At 41.1% G+C, this 17,847-nt stretch overlaps 1 long non-coding RNA gene across 2 annotated transcripts in view; it reads right to left on the bottom strand.

Annotated features, from left to right (window-relative positions):
- Positions 1-2,949: 2,949 nt before the first annotated feature.
- Positions 2,950-17,847, bottom strand: part of LOC105879518 (uncharacterized) — a 20,231-nt gene continuing 5,333 nt past the window's right edge. The window contains exons 5-8 of one of the 2 annotated variants that reach the window (XR_012922077.1): positions 6,207-6,303; positions 5,224-5,308; positions 4,156-4,413; positions 2,950-3,285 (exon numbers count right to left, since the gene is read on the bottom strand). This is a non-coding gene — a long non-coding RNA (uncharacterized LOC105879518). The remainder of the gene's footprint in view (positions 3,286-4,155; positions 4,414-5,223; positions 5,309-6,206; positions 6,304-17,847) is intronic. The other variant, XR_012922076.1, reaches the window with a different exon arrangement.

Genomic DNA, 17,847 nt, shown 5'->3' with positions numbered 1-17,847 from the left:
GGGGGGGGGGGGTGCCAGGAGTTGGAAGGAGGGTGAAATAGAACATTGTGGTTTAATGGGTGAGGAGTTTCAGTTTTGCAAGATAAAAATAATTACAGAATTAGCATTCTGTAATCTTAGCATTCAGTTTTGCAAGATCTGGAGATCAGTCGATACAATAATGTGAATGTACTTAAACATCCTGAACTATATACTTAAAAATCATTAAGATGGTAAATTTCACATTATAAGTATTTTACCACAATCTTTGTACAAAGTAAAGGCAAGAGAGACAGGCTTATCTTTTCACAGCGTTGCCCTGTGTACACCCTTGCGGTCAGGGTGAAAGGAGATGGTGGCATCGTGTGGAATCTCCCCCACCCCCATCCCAGCCCTCCCGGAGAGAGAGGGAGTATTTCACATCCAACCTGTAATAGTGAAAAGAAACTCAATCATCTAGCTCGGAGGTCGGTAAGTATTCAAGATTCGAACAAAGAATCCTTTCACTTGGATGATAATTCTTCTGAGGTTTCCTTTTCCCTAAGTAGGACTGCCAAAAAATTTTAACCGTTCTAACCTTGAGTATGTAATCAGAGCCACATTTTATTTCTTTTGACTTCTCTCTCAACGTCTACCTCCTTGTTCCTACCTGCTTATGACAATGTACCTCCCACGAGCAACTAAGAAACAAAAATTTTCAAAGAAGTCTTTTACATTAAGGATCCAGGTTACTTAACATACTGTGTCACTAAAGCAGGTTAACAGTGTAAGCAGAGAGGAATATAGGTTAGTGAGTCAACGCTTTTCCAGTTCACAGGAGGCCACCGTCTTGTCAGATGAGTCATGGTTCAGCCCCTTTTATTCAGTCATGGCTGTGTGACCTTTGACCTTTCCTCCCCCTCCCACCCTAAAGGCCACGCTAATGGGAGGTTCCCATTCCGTGGATTTGGGAGCTTTCGTATAAAGTTAAAACAATGATAAGTTTGGTTCAGACACCTAGTTTTAATGTCATATGATAAAAGCTGGAGTTAACTCAAGAAACAAAATCAAGAAAGACTGCACAAAATTTTAAGTGAGTTTTCTGCGAAATTAAAAAGGAAAGAATGGTTTGTTCCAGCCAACGTATTAATATGTCACCACACATGGAAGTGTGGGAACTAAGTGATCAGATGGTGATCACACTAGCTCTGTGACCCTGGGAAAACCTTTGACTTCCATCTTATTTTTTCCCTCCCATAAAATTATCGTGAATAAGATATACCTCTGACTCCAGACATCCAATGCTGCTGAAAGGAGCGAAGATGGACCAGGGGCTCTCAGAAGCATTGAAGCTGTCGTGTGCAAGACCAGCAGGCTGGGGAGTTCTACAGTCATGGCAGTCAAGAGGCCTTTTCAGGCCAGGTGCAGTGGCTCACACCTGTAATCCTAGCATTCTGGGAGGCCAAGGCGAGCGGACGCTTTGAGTTCAAGAGTTCGAGACCAGCCTGAGCAAGAGCGAGACCTCGCCTTTACTAAAAATAGAAAGAAATTAACTGGAGAGCTAAAAATAAATAGAAAAAATTAGCTGGGCATGGTGGTGCATGCCTGTAGTTCCAGCTACATGGGAGGTTGAGGCAGGAGGATCACTTGAGCCCAGGAGTTTGAGGTTGCTGTGAGCGAGGCTGACTCGATGGCACTCTAGCCCGGGCAACAGAGTGAGACTCTGTCTCAAAAAAACAATTTTTTTTAAAGAGATCTTTTCAGTTTATACTCATAGTGGGGATAGATTCCATCCCATCAGTATGGGGCTATATTCCTACAAATAGTGTCTACATACACAGGTGGTCTGATAGTTTGGCCATTTCAGAGGAAAGTGTGATCAAATAATTTTTACATAGATCTCAGAAACTTGAAATGGAATATTAAATGCCATTGATTTTCACAGACATTCTATTACATTCTTAGTAGTCATTACATTTTTAAAAGTTGTACATATACCTCAAAGATTTTGTTGTTTAATTTAGTTGTACATATACCTCACTAGCATGTTACCATTAATATAGTATAATAATATCTCAAATGGTAGCTAGGATAGGAATATACTTAAAAATTGAGAAACTGTCTTCTTAATTGGTATAACTATTATAATATATGTTGCCAGAACTTCTATCGCTTTTTGCAGTTTACAAATGCTTTCATCTTCATTTCAACATAGCATAAGCTAGGGCAAGTATTCTCAAAAAGTTTAAGTGAGTATGTCTCCAAAGAAGAGATAGCTTCTGATGCATTTATAACTCCTCTCTCAAAATTTAGAATATAATTTCGAGAGAGAAGTTATAACTCGTTTTACAAAAATGTATCATTTAGAAAATTTGTTTTTCTCTCTTGTTGATGTAGTTTTTTAGATTATTTTATACTGAGGATGAGGTACTGAGTCCATTAAGTAGACATCAAAAAATGATATTTTGTTGTATTATACTGTTTCTGAATTATCTCAAGCATAAAAATTGATACTTCTTTTCAAAAAAGTATCACTCTATGATATCAATAATATAGAGTAAAGATGGTTTATATTGTTTCAACTGGGTCTGCTTAATGGTTCTCAAATGAATTGTCTCACCTATTCCTTCAGGGCCAAAATTTCTCATATTTTAATATGAAAAAAAAGGACATCAGGCATCTTAAGAAGAAGGAGCCATTGTGCAAACCACTGACCATGGACTTGGCTCTTTCCCAACGGTTGATGATTTTCATTTGTTCGAGAACAAAACCAATGGCATGTTGTTGGGCATATTTTTACACCCTATGCAAACGCTTAAGGCAGAACATGAGGAATGACTTCCTAGGGCTGACTGAAGCCAGATTGGAGCAGGAATCCTTCTCCATCATCACAGCATCTGTGTGGCCTGCTGGCAGGTTTAGCATCTACCGCATGGAGCACTGAACACAGTCACCCGTGAGCTCTGTCCACCATTTCCGTAAAATCCAGCACCACCCGGCAGCTCCGCAGCGCTTGCTGCAATTCCTGATGACTTATCGTTGTGAATTTGTACCCTCTAAATCAACAGAAGTAAAGTCTAAGGAACTAAAACAACAAAGTGTGGAAACTAAGCTGTCATTTAAGCTTTTTATCAAGTTGCATATGTGAATGATTTCAAACAATATCATCATCCCTCCCACCAACATGAAACCGTTATCGTGTTTATGAGCAAATTTTTAAAGATTCACCTTTATTTTTATTATTTTAAAATTTGTGCCAAAATATATTTTTTTTCATTAACTGAAAGATTTTGGTTGACATTTCTTCAAACTGTTGTATGAAGGGCCCTACAAAGAGAAAAAGATTGAGAAATATCACACAGGGGTTTGCAACCTATGTTCACAGGGAACACTCATTTTTCTGTGAGATGGATCAACATATTTTGCACTAAAACCATACAATGACAATTCATATTTTACCAATCCACAGAGTAATAGTACGTTTACAGATAAAATTTTCTTGAGATTATGTTTTTCTCACACATACTTTGTAAATTTTTTGACACCTGAAAACCTTGTCTACAAATGAGCATCACCAGTAAATGATTCAAAGAATAAACAGATAACATATTTTAATAATGTATTTTTTCAGATAAAACATGTTTTCTCTGGTAAAATTATTCCTAGCTGACATGACAGAAATAAATGTCAACATATTTCAGTGCGTTCTATAAAAAATACCATGACTTCTAGCTTCCCTTGAAAAAAATTATTTTAGAAATTATTCTAAGTAAAAACCTTGAACTTCTGAGCAAAAAGAAAGTGCACAAATAAAGTAATAAAAGACAAATTGGGGGAGATTGCAAACAAATATACAAAGAGGTTTTTATAATTCAGTGAGGAAAAAAAAAATGAATCAACAGGAAAAAACAGAAAAGGACATGAACAGGCATCACCCGGCTACAAATACACAAGTCTACCATGATTCCTGCGATAGAAAATAGTGAACTCAACAGGGTAATGGTGATGGCTCCTTAGATTCTTTCACAGTTCATGACAAATATCTGCTGAATCCATTCAATTCTTTTTCACTCTAAATCCATGTCTTTCAAGCAATCTTCTGATTAACCCCTAACTCATTATACTACTAAAATATCACTCAGGGAGGCAGTTATCCGCCATTTGTGGGTTTTTTTGACCATGGGATGTATGTACTACCTGAAGAAGCTGGGCTATAAAGGACGAGCTGTCATTCCAGGTGGGAAAGGTTCGGGTGAGTTTAACTGCCGGTGAGAAGGAGCACGTAGAAGGAGGCACTGCAGAGCAGAGAGAGGACGCTGCATGAAGAGACCCAGAGCCCGGGAAGGCTTGGCCCTAGACTAGGCAGGGAAGACAGGGAGGCGGGATTCCACAGGTTGGGTGGAAGGAAGCCGAGATTTCCTTTGTCTCTGCCAGTGGGGCACTGAAGTAAATGGTCTACACAAAAGAGCAATCTGAGATTAGAGAAAAGGTGAGAAAGCTTGAGGCGGTCACTAGAGAAAACTGGGAGAGCGCTGGGAACAGAAGGGCATGGGGTTCTCCGCACTCCTCTTAGGCTGCCTCTTGGATGTCCCTTCTGATGCCAGCACCTGTGTGACCTAAATCCGCCAGTCCTCATGCTGTCCCCGCTGCCCCACAGCCAGGCTGGGGTTCCGGCAGCACGGGGATGAGTGTGCTTCCCCCAAGCTGTCGCCGGTGTCTCTGCTCACTTATGTCCGAGGGCTCAGGCCAGGCCTCCAGGACACATGCGTGCTGCCACCACCTTCTTTGTCCGTCCCCCGAGGCTCCAGGCCAGCCACCCTCTCCCCGCAGAGCCTGTGAACCCCGATCTTACAAGGTCACCATGAAAAGAAATGAGATGACATCTTTAGGAGCAGCGGGTTGCACCTGCCCCACCGTGAGCCTCTCCGTCCCCTGCTCCCACTCCCAGGCCAACAGACAGGGACAGGGGCAGGTCTCCCAGGACCCCAGCATCTGTGAAACACAGTGTGACACGGGCTCAAGCCAAAGAGGGCCACCAACACCTCTCCACCTTGGTTTAACAGGCTAGAAAATTGAAGTCAAGAGAACTGATTCCATTTCTTATCTTATATAACCAATAGGTTTCTGTGTTTGCTGAGCAGCTCCCGTGAAAGGCAGGGCATTAGGTCATTGACATTCGAGCACCTGCTTTGAATTCAGCAATGTGCTACCTATTCCAGTGTACTGTGAATATCAAGAGTGAACCACACTTAGAGACACACCAACCTTTTCAAAATGCCAGTCCTTGAGGAGGGTGGGAAGGAGAGCCCGGGGGGCCAAATGAAGACTATGGACAAGATTATGAGCGATCCTTTAAAGTGGAAGAAATAAAATCATCATCAGCATTGTATTAAGCCAACATTTTTGCTACCCATCATGAATTCATCCTTATTTAATCCATCACTGTCTATCGTGACCCATCCCACAGTTCATCAGTAAACACCATCTTGCACAGAATGTCCCCATGGTAAAGACTTTGCCCCAGAGTTTCAGCGGATGTCCTTGCAGAATGGGATTCTACTCCCCAGAGGGAGGGTGAACGTTCATGGCAGCATCAGCTGCTTTCCAGAAACCCCGTGTAAAACAGAAACTCTCCCGCGGTGCTTTGTATGCCTGTAATTCTGAGGGGCTGTGACTCTTTTCCTGCTTATCCTCTGTGAATAGACAGACAACTTCTGGCCCCTGCTGCAGCCAGCTCAAACATAGACAGGGACACGACAGTGCAGAGGGGAGGGGGAAATACAAGTTCCCCACCACTGCTTTTTAATGTTTAACAGATCTGGTGCAGGTTTCTTTTGAACTTAGAGATATAGATCAAAGCAAGGAAGCTGAAAGAAATCCAAAGCACAAAGGGTATTGTTAAGTAGCTCCTTGTGTGTAGATGGTCAGAAGTGTTAAGACCAGTTAAAACTGTTTTAAGCTGCCTTGGTTGCCTTAGTACTCTTTAGTCAGTTGTAATACTAAAGTCCCCACCCAATGGGAAATCCCATTGTGCATGCTTAACCTGCATGTATGCAAACATGCAGTGATGCAGAGAGAGAGAGACCTGCACCATTTGCCAAAAAGGAATTTAAGGCTCCACAAACAGATAGGCAGTGCGCATCTTACTCTCTGAAGAGCTCCTGCCGCCGCCCAAGAGCAAGTGCCCCGAGGATTTCTGTCTTGACTGGGAATGAGAGCCCTGTGCGCGTCACCTCTCGTAAACTCACCTAACTCACCAAGCTAGATTTGTCTGAGTCATATCTTTGGATTCTGAGTCCCACCTCAGTTTGGAGGGCAGTTTTTCTGTGCTGTCCTGGGATTTTCCTGAAATAGGAGGGAAAAACAACATGTGGCATATGTGAGTGTGTTTGGAGCCCATGGGGACAGAGGTCAGAGTGGGAAAAGCAGAATGCCAGTGATCTAATGCTTTGTCCCAAACAACCTCAAAATAGAGCAGCATACAGCATTAGGCATCTATTTCTCACCTTGCCAGGGACTGCTCTGCCCTCTCAGCTGAGCCCACCCACATATGTGCTGATTGACCAGCAGGCAGCTGGTCCAGGCTGAGCTCACCTGGGCAGCTCAGCTTTAAGGTGAAGGGCCAGCTAGCTGGGGCTCCTCATAGTGGGTTGGGCTTAGATCTGTCCTACATGTGACAATTCTGGGGGGCAACAGCTGACTCAGGGGGCAACACCTACCAAGGGCAAATTCTTCCCAAGAGAGAACCACAAGATGTCAGGCAGGAAACGTGACTTTCTGCCCACATACCATAGGCCTGAGTAAGTCAGATGGCCAAGCCCAAAGCCAAAGAGCATAGACCTACATACAGGGGTTTGCAGAGCAAGGGATGTGGGTATAGTGAAGGGTGAGATATGGGGCTAATAAGTCAGTATAGCACAGACAGGTAGGAAGAATAAGTAACTAAAACCAAAACAGAGCACAAAATCAGTGTAATGCCATCCATCTGCATCGGATCAATAAGAAATACAGCTATAAGAAATTACTCCATTTTGCAAGATGAAAAGGTTCTGGTGATCTGATGTATAATGATGTGAGTATACTCAACACGACTAAACCACTTAAAAATGGTTAAACTGGTAACTTTTGTTAAGTGTTTCTTTTTTACCACAACCAAGAAATTTTTGTAAAAAGAAGTTACTCTGTTATAGATTCTGTTGTGGTAGCCAGCTGCCAAGAGGGCCCCAACAATTCCCACCTTCTGATAGTCACACCCTGTGCAGTCCCCTCCCACATTGTTCCAGAAGTGATGGTGTGTCACATCCAAGATGAGGTTCTAAAAGGTTGTGGCTTTCCCCTTGGTTCTCAATCTCTGTTTCTCTCTCTCATAACTCACCCTAGAGGAAGCCAGCTTCCATGTCGTGAAGCCACTTGGGCAGCCTGTGGAAAGGCAGACACAGCAAGCAGCTGAGGTCCCCAGCCAACAGCAAGCAAGGAGCTTGTGAGTGAGCTTGGAAGCAGGTCCTGCCCCACCTGAGCTTCCAGATGAGCCTGCAGCCCTGCTGACAGCTTGGCTGCCAGTCCCAGAGTCCTGGCCCTCAGAAACTGTAAGATAATGTTTGCTACATTTGGGGGTAATCTCTAATGCAGCAACGGGTAACAAATACCCTACGTGATGATCATTGAATATTCAGAATGATCCAGGGCACTGAAATACCCTGACATGTTTTCTGAATCCTCAGTAAAAGATACAACTGCAGTCTTCTTATTTCACTGGGGACTTAGTATACTCAAATTCCCTGTGTGACTCTCATTGTGACTCACAGTCAATCAGAAAGTTTGAACAAATTGAAATCCATACCCCCCCTAGCCTTCAGAGTAACTAGGAATTTATTACAGAGAAGAACAGAGAAGAAAAGATTAACAGAAATGAATCAAATAATTAGCAGCACGGCGATTTTCTTTTATTTAAGAAATTGACTCTTAAGGAAAATTTAGAAAATGTACACCACATGAACAAAAGCTTTCAAAGGCTGGCATACTTTGGATTGACCCAAGAACAGCCAACTAAGTTTTCTTCAAGAAAATAAAGAAGAGAAGAAGCTACTTTATAAGAGTAATGAAGTATAATTGTGTCTTCCTCTTAAAGAGAATTTAGGGAAGTTTAGTTATCTGGGGAATCTCTACTTACACTAACTATCATCATTATTGTGTAGACCAAAGGAAAACAGAAAATGTATTTGGAGTGCATTAAAAAAAATAATAGATACTGCATGCCATCATTTAAAGTGTTGCCTGAATCAACTGGCTGCTGGTAGAGGAGATAGAGACATATTCCATCAAAGATAAGCAAAAGGGTATTTTTGTTTTAAAGTGGATTTCATTTTTTTTTAAGTAAACTGTAATTCTTATTTAGTAGCTAGTCTTCGTGAACTAACACCGGTGAAGGAGTATCGTGCAATGCCAGTGGTGTCAGAGATAGTTACTATCAAGTGCAATGTCAGCAGAAACACTAGCAGCCAGTTAGGGAGTAAATCAAGCTGGAGATGAAGGTCAAGATCAATTTAGATTTCTAGCATATCAGACATTATTCATTCCTGCTTTGCCAGCAGGAGGGACTTCCCTGGGTGCCTCACTGCTGGGATCTGTAAATTAGGTAGGAAAGATCCCAGCTGAATGTGTACATGATATATCATACACATAGAAGTATGTAAAATATAGCTGTACAGTTTGAACTAAAATAACAAGATAAACACCTGTGTGGTCAATATCTAGGCTAAGAAATAAAATATTACTAGTTCACTAGAAGATATTTTATGCCTTTTCCAACAACCTTCATTTTGAATTTTAGGTTAATCACTCTCTTCTCTGCATAATTTCATTATATGTGTATATATTCTTTGACTACAAATGTATTGCTTACTTTTCTTGTTTTTAAATTTTATGCAAATGAGGGTCATATCAATGTCATTCTTCTGATATTCTTTGATATGCTTTGTAGCTGTAACACATTCATTTTATTTATTATACGGTGTTCCATTGTTTGAATGTGCCATGTCTTATAAAACCAATTCACCTTTGATGGACATTCAGGTTGCTTCCAATTTGGGACTATTATGAACAAGAATTCTTATACATTTGTGTACATTTTTCCTGGTGTATAAATCCAGGAATGGAATTGCAGAATTATAAAATATGTGCATATTTAAGTTTCACTCTATCATGCCAAACTTTTTCCAGAGTAGTGATGCAAATCAACATCTCCCTGAGCAGAGGATGAGCATTCTCAGGCTTCACATTCCAGCCAGCATTTGATACTGTTCCACTTTTCCATTTTTCCAATCTAGTGGGTATCTACATGGTAGCTCATAGTTTTCATTGTATTTCTCTGATTACTAATAAGGTTAAGGTTAAACATTTTTTTCCTATGTTTATGGACCACTTGTGTTTCCTTGCCTGTAAAATTCTTGTTTATATATTTATTCATTTTTTTCTATTGGATCTTCTGTCTTTTTCATAGTGATTTATAGGAGACCTCTTAATAGTCTTGAGACAAATCATGTGTAAAAAAAAAATCTTTACTCATTCTGTGACTTGTCCTTTCACACTAATTATGGCAAGTTTAATGTGTATACAGGTTTTTCCTTTATGTATCTTGTTTCCTTTTGTATCTTATTTTTAAAACTCTTCACTGTCCTATACTCCCCTATAAGATCCTCTAAAATTTTAATTTTTCCTTTCATAGTTAAGCCTTTAATCTACAAGGACTTGCATCAGGTGTGAGGAGTGTGATAGATTACACAGATATCTGCAATTATTTCCCTCCCTGTAACCATATCACTTTGTAATGTGACTTTCCAGTTCCTCCCATCAAGAAAGAGTCAACTTTCGGGGGGTGGAGCAAGATGGCAGCCGAGAATCACCACCACACAGAGTGTCTCTGCAGAAAAGACGGATTCTAGGAAAATTAGAAGAAAGAAGCAAGCAGACGAGCATACATTGGCCGAGGGTCGGAAGGAGGGGTACCGGAGACTATGGGAGATTCCACGGGAAGAGCTTGTGGAGGAGAACTGGAAGCAGATACTTCTTGAGTAGCCTGGAGACTAGAGACAAGGATAGGTGGAGCAGTCAACTCTCCCCTCCCTTGCATCTTAGACTGCTGGTGGGCTCCCCAGCAGGTGGAGAGACCTGCAGACACCAGCCCAGAGACGGCCACTACCAGTGAGTGGTAAGCCTATAGCGGATGCAGCACCAGGCTCCCAACTCCCTCGGGGCACCTCTGTGTGCACAGACCCGAGCGGCAGGCGCCATATTGCCTCATTCTCCCCTCCCCCGTCCCTATCCACGGCTGCCAAGAGAGACAATATAGCCACCAACTGGAGGCACCTCCAGGGAACAGTACCTTCCCTTTTGGGGCCCTACAGCTGACTGAGGGATACTCAGACGGTGAGCTCCCTACACACCAGCCCTCCCAGGTGCTGCTGGCCCAGTGACTCCAGTAGAACGAGGCAGACCCTGAGGCTGAGAGACATCGACCCATCTTGGGCTCCGATGGGTAAATTAGGACTGGCACTCCTCTCCCTGGTAGGGTTAGGGATTGAACTCCAGGGCCCAGATGTCAGACCTGCCGACAAGATCCCGTGCACCCAGGTCTCACATTGCCTGGGGCACAGAAGGGATAACCATGAACAGCCTACTGAGGCGTGTGTGCCTTCAGGGGCAGATCAGCATCCTAGAGGGCAACCCTCCTCCCAAAGGGGGGCTGTGTGCCCAGCCCAGGCCGCGATCCTACACAGGGAACCTCCCAGCTGGCATCACAGGCAGGGGAGGCCTGGGGCGTGAAGTCTGGCCTCCTGGCAGAGGCCCAGGAGTAGCTGCGGAGTTGGGGAGGGTGGAAAGAAGTGAGGCCTCCTCCAGACTGCAGGTCTCAGATGGCCCCACCCCCACATGTAGACTTTCTGATTGAGTGGGGCCATTCCAGCCCCTCCCTGACAGCTTTTCCCGGAAGGAAGCAGAGAAGAGAACTTTGACCCCTGCTAACGACATTGGTGGTGCCTAAGGGCAGGCTTACCCAACCCAGCATTGCCCAGACTCACTCCCAGACCAGACCTCACTGAGGTGGAGAATAAGGACACATCTGGAAGTCCCAGGGCCCTACCCACCACCTAAGGCACAAGAGTGCCTCTCCAGAGGAACAAAAACTGGATACATGACCCCAAAACAACAGTGTAGCCAGCTCCTCGCAGCAAGCTCCACACACTGAAGGGAAGACACCCTGCTACCCTTTTCATGGCACCTACTGACTCATCATACAGGGTGTGGTTGAATCTCACCCACAAATACCACCTACCAGCTCATAGACTAAACAGGATGTGTCAATACCCAAACAAAAACCTAAAGGCAAGAAGCAACAACCGATCCAGATGGGAAGAAATCAGTGAAGGAACTCTGGAAATATGAAGAACCAAACAGAAAGCACACCCCCAAAGAGGAACACCAGCCCCTTAGAAATGGACACCACCAAAATCAGACACTAAAATGACAGAAGAGGAAGTTCAAACGTAGATCCTAAGAAAATTCAACAACTTGCAAGAACAACTGGATAACCAACACAAAGAAAACGCAAAAAGATTCCAGGACCTGAACAAAAATTCATTAAAAAAATTGAAACAATGAAGAAAAGTTGGCCGGGCGCGGTGGCTCATGCCTGTAATCCTAGCACTTTGGGAGGCCGAGGCGGGCGGATCGCTCAAGGTCAGGAGGTCGAAACCAGCCTGAGCGAGACCCCATCTCTACCAAAAATAGAAAGAAATTAATTGACCAACTAAAAATATATATACAAAAAATTAGCCGGGCATGGTGGCGCATGCCTGTAGTCCCAGCTACTCGGGAGGCTGAGGCAGTAGGATCGCTGAGCCCAGGAGATTGAGGTTGCTGTGAGCCAGGCTGATGCCACGGCACTCACTCTAGCCTGGGCAACAAAGTGAGACTCTGTCTCAAAAAAAAAAAAAAAAAAAAAACAGAAAAGTTTAACCAAACTCCTGGAAATGAAGAATCAATTCAGGAAGCTACAAAACACAGTGGAAAGTCTCAAGAACAGGGTAGATCAAACAGAAGAAAGAATCTCAGAGATTGAAGATAACACCTTCCAATTAAATAAATCAGTCACTGAGATAGAGCAGAGAAACAAGGGAAAAGAGCAAAGCCTACAAGAGATGTGGAATTACATGAAGAAACCTAATGTGAGTCATAGGGTTACCAAAAGGGGAAGAAGAAAACACTCAAGAGTTGGACAAGCTATTTGAAGATATAATAGAGGAAAATTTCCCAGGCCTTGCTAAAAATCTCCAGTTATAAGTTCAAGAAGTTCAAAGGACACCTGGGAGATTCAATCCTAACACATCATGACATGCAGTCATCATACTGACCAAAATATCAACTAAAGAGGCCCTTCTATGAGCTGTAAGATGAAGAACAACATAAAAAGGAAAGCCAATGTGAATAACGCTAGACTTCTCTACTGAAACATTACAAGCAAGGAGAGACTGGGGCCCCATTATCACTCTTCTGAAACAGAATAATGCCCAGCCTAGAATCTTATTCTCTGCAAAGCTAAGTTTTGTATATCAAGGAAAAATCAAGACATTCTCAGATAAACAAAGACTGAGGGAATTCACCAAGACAAGACCAGCCTTTCAAGAAGTACTCAAAACAGTGTTACCCATGGATCAGCACAATAAACACTCATGAATGTAAATCTACTCAAAGCTAAAGATCAAAGCCCAGATACCACAATGGCTCAAGAGAGAAAACAAAGCAACAAAGTTCAACCCAACATAATGAATAGAAATCTGCCCCACCTATCAGTTATCTCAATAAATGTGAATGGCTTGAACTCCCCACTCAAGAGACATAGGCTGGCTGAATGGATAAAAACACACAAGCCAAGTATCTGCTGCCTTCAGGAAACACATCTAACCTGCAAGGATGCAGTTAGACTAAAGATAAGAGGTGGAGAACAATATTTCAAGCAAATGGAAGCCAAAAGAAAGTTGGCATGCTGGTGCTGATTACAGATAACTAAGCTTTTAAATCAACAAAAGTAATAAAAGAGAAAGAAGGTCACTATATAATGGTGAAGGGTACAGTTCAACAAGAAGACATAATAATTCTAAATATAAATGCACACAACCTTGGTACACCCAGATTCATAAATCAAACTCTACTGGATCTAAACAAATGGATAAACAACAACACAATAATAGCCGGAGACTTTAACACCCCACTGACAGCACAGGACAGATCCTCCAGGCAGAAAATTAGCACAGAAATAATGGACTTAAGCGGAACTCTAGAACAAATGGGCCTGACTGACACCTACAGGACATTATACCCCAAAACCACTGAATATACGTTCTTCTCATCAGCTCATGGATCATTCTCTAAGATTGACCATATCCTAGGACACAAAGCATATCTCAAACAGTTTTTCAAAATAGAAATTATACCATGTATCTTTTCAGACCACAATGGAATAAAGGTAGAAATCAATCCTAACAGGAGTTCTCATTTCTATACAAAGTCATAGAAACTAAACAACATTCTGCTGAATGATCACTTCATAAATGAGGAAATCAAAAGATTCTTTGAAGTAAATGACAAAGGAGGCACAAGTTACCAAAACCTGTGGGACATAGCTAAAGCGATCCTGAGAGGAAAGTTTATTTCCATAAATGCCTATATCCAAAAGTCGAAAAGATCACAAATAGACAACCTAATGAAAACTCTCAAAGAGCTGGAAAAAGAAGAACAGACCAATCCCAAACCCACCAGAAGAAGTGAAATCATTAAGATCAAATCACAACTAAACAAAATTGACAACAGGGAAACCATACGGAAGATTAATAAAACAAAAAGTTGTTTCTTTGAAAAAATAAACAAAATTGACACACCATTGGCTAGACTAACAAAAAGCAGAAAAGAAAAATCTCTAATAAGCTCCATAAGGAACAATAAAGGAGAAATCACAACTGATGCCATGGAGACACAAGATATAATTCATGAATACTACAAAAACCTCTATGCACACAAACTGGAAAATGTAGAGAAAATGAACAATTTCTTAGAAACACATAGCCTCCCTAGGCTCAACCAGGAAGAAACAGAATTCCTGAACAGACCAATATCAAGTACTGAATTGAAACAGCAATAAAAAAACTTCCTAAGAAGAAAAGTCCTGGACCAGATGGTTTCACACCTGAATTTTACCACACCTATGAGTAAGAATTGGTGTCTATCCTGCAGAAATTATTCCACAACATCGAGAAGGATGGAATCCTCTCCAATTCAATTTATGAAGCGAACATAACCCTGATACTGAAACCAGTAAAGTATGCAACAAAAAAAGAAAACTATAGACCAACATCCCTTATAAATTTAGATGTGAAAATTCTCAACAAAATCCTAGCCAATCGAATCCAGGTGCTTGTCAAGAAAATAATCCATCACAACCAAGTGGGCTTTATCCCAGGGATGCGGGGATGGTTCAACATATGCAAATCTATAAATGTAATTCACCATATAAACAGAAGCAAAAGCAAAGACCATATGATCCTCTCAATAGATGCAGAGAAAGCATTTGACAAAATTCAACACCCTTTTATGATAAGAACGCTCAACAAAATAGGCATAGATGGGGCTTACCTAAAATGATACAAGCCATATATGACAAATCCACAGCCAATATCATACTGAATGGGGAAAAATTGAAAGCATTCCCACTTAGAATGGTAACAAGGCAAAGTTGTCCACCATCTCCATTTCTATTCAACATAGTGCTAGAAGTCCTCACTACAGCAATCAGACAAGAGAGGGGAATTAAGGTCATCCAAATGGGAGCAGAGGAGATCAAACTCTCACTCCTTGCTGGTGACATGATACTATACCTAGAAAACCCTAAGGATTCAACCAAGAGACTCCTTGCATTGACAAATCAATTTGGTAAAGCCTCAGGATACAAAATCAATACACAAAAATCAGAGGCATTCATATATACCAACAACAGTAAAAGTGAGAACCAAATCAAAGACTCAATTCCCTTAAAAATAGCAACAAAGAAAATAAAGTACCTTGGAATATATTTAACTAAGAAGGTAAAAGACCTCTACAGGAATAACTATGAAACACTGAAGAAGGAAATATCAGAGGACATAAACAGATGGAAGAATATACCACGCTCATGGGTCGGCAGAATCAACATTGTTAAAATGTCTATACTACCCAAAGTGACCTATAGAGTCAATGCAATCCCTATCAAAATGCCATCATCATTTTTCACAGATATATAATAAATAATGTTATGCTTTGTATGGAAACAGAGAAGACCCCATATAGCAAAATCAATCCTAGGCAATAAAAACAAAATAGGAGATATCAATTTACCAGACTTCAAACTTTGCCACAAGGCTATAGTCATTAAAACAGCTTGGGACTGGCACAAGAACAGGGACATTGACCAGTGGAACAGAACAGAGAGCACAGATATAAAACCATCCTCATATAGCCAACTAATCTTTGACAAAGCAGACAAAAACATACACTGGGGAAAAGAATCCTTATTCAATAAACGGTGCTGAGAAAACTGGATAGCCACATGTAGAAGACTAAAACAAGATCCACACCTTTCACCTCTCACAAAAATCAACTCACGCTGGGTAACAGACTTGAACCTTAGGTGTGAAACTATTATAATTCTAGAGGAAAATGTTGGAAATACTATTCTAGACATTGGCCTAGGCAAAGAATTTATGAAGAAGCCCCCAAAGGCAATCACAACAGCAATAAAAGTAAACAAATAGGACCTGATAAAATTAAAAAGCTTCTGCACAGCCAAAGACACTGTCAAGAAAGCAAACAGACAACCCACAGAATGGGAGCAAGCTACACATCTGATAAAGGGCTAATAACTAGAATCTATTCAGAATTCAGGAAAAGCAGCAAGAAAAAATCAAAAAACCCTATCAAAAAATGGGCAAAGGACATGAACAGAAACTTCTCAAAAGAAGACAGAATAATGGCCAACAAATATATGAAAAAATGCTCAACATCTCTAATCATCAGGAAAATGCAAATCAAAACTGCAATGAGATATCACTTATCTCCAGTGAGAATGGCCTTTATCAAAAAGTCCCCAAACAATAAATGCTGGCATGGATGTGGAGAGACAGGAACATTCCTACACTGCTGGTGGGACTGCAAACTGGTTCAGCCTCTGTGGAAAGCAATATGGAGATATTTTAAAGCGATACAAGTAGATCTACCATTTGTTCCAGCAATTCCACTACTAGGCATCTACCTAAAAGATCAAACGACACTCTACGAATGGGACACCTGCACTCGAATGTTTATAGCAGCACAGTTCACAATTGCAAAGGTATGGAAACAACCCAGGTGCCCATCAATACATGAGTGGATTAATAAAATGTGGTATCTGTATACCATGGAGTACTATTCAGCTTTAAGAAACAATGGTGATATAGCACCTCTTATATTTTCCTGGATAGAGCTGGAACCCATTCTACTAAGTGAAGTATCTCAAGAATGGAAAAACAAACACCATATGTTCTCACCAGCAAATTGGTATTAACAGATCAACACCTAAGTGGACATATAGGAATAACATTTATCAGGTGTTGGGAAGAAGAGGGGATGGCTATATACAAACATAATGAGTGAGATATGCAACATCTGGGGGATGGTCACACTTAAAGCTCTCAGTAGAGGGAGGATGGGGGGGCATGGGCAATATACGTAACCTTAACATTTGTATCCCCATAATATGCTGAAATAAAATAAAATGGACAAAAAAGAAAAAGAAACAGTTATCCTTGATCTCTTGGAAGTCTTCCTCTACCATGTTAATAAGCCCAGGCTAACCTGCTGGAAGATGAGAAACCATGTGGAGCAAAAATAATCCCAGACTAACCTGCTGGAAGATGAGAAACCATGAGGATAAAGCCATCCCAGGCAAGTCAATCCCCAGCTGATTTAATAGCTTACCACAGATGCGTGAACAAGCCCTGTCAAGACCAGAAGAACCACTCAGCTGAGCTCAGCCAAATTGGTGACCCTTAGAAAGAAGACCTAAATAAATGGTTGGGTTTTTTTTTTTAAATCTCTACCTTTGTAGAGGTTTGTTACACATCAAAGAATTAATAGATACAGTTAGAAATCCAATTTCATATTTTTCCACATGAATAATCACCAGTGCTTGTATCATTTATTAAGGACTCCATCCTTCCTCATTAATCTGCAATGCCACTTCTCTCAAATAGTAAGTATCAATGTATTGATGGGTCTCTGGGATTTCTATTCTGTTCCATTGGTCTGTATGTTTATCCCTAGGCCAGTACTACACTGTGTGTTTTACTATAATGTTATAACAAAATTTAATATCTGGTAGAAATATTCCTCCCACCTCATTCTTCTTCATCAGGAATTTGTTTTCTGTTCTATTCCCTTTGCATTTTTATATAAATTTTGGATTACGTTTATGAGTCTTCATGAAATATCTTATTAGAATTTTGATTGAAAATGCATTGAATCATTAGATCAATTTTTGAGAAAACAGACATCTTTACAATATTAAATCTACCTATCAAGACTCAGGCATACCATTTACTTGGTCTTTGATGTCTCTAGAAGTTTTATAATTTTCTTCATAGAGGAGGTTCAAAGCCTTGCACACCTTTTGCTAGACTTATTTCCAACTCACTTTAGTGCTATTATAAATAGCATCTTTTTATAAATTTTGTTTTCTGATTGCTGCTGCCCAATAGATCTGTAATTGTCTTTATTTTTAACAGCTTTATTGAGATATAAGTCACAGACCATAAAATTTACCTGCTTAAA

The sequence above is a fragment of the Microcebus murinus genome, chromosome 12, assembly GCF_040939455.1.
Source record: "Microcebus murinus isolate Inina chromosome 12, M.murinus_Inina_mat1.0, whole genome shotgun sequence".
Classification (NCBI taxonomy): Eukaryota; Metazoa; Chordata; class Mammalia; order Primates; family Cheirogaleidae; genus Microcebus; species Microcebus murinus.
Note: the sequence above shows the minus strand (reverse complement) of the source record. Positions and strands in the feature narration are given on the sequence as shown.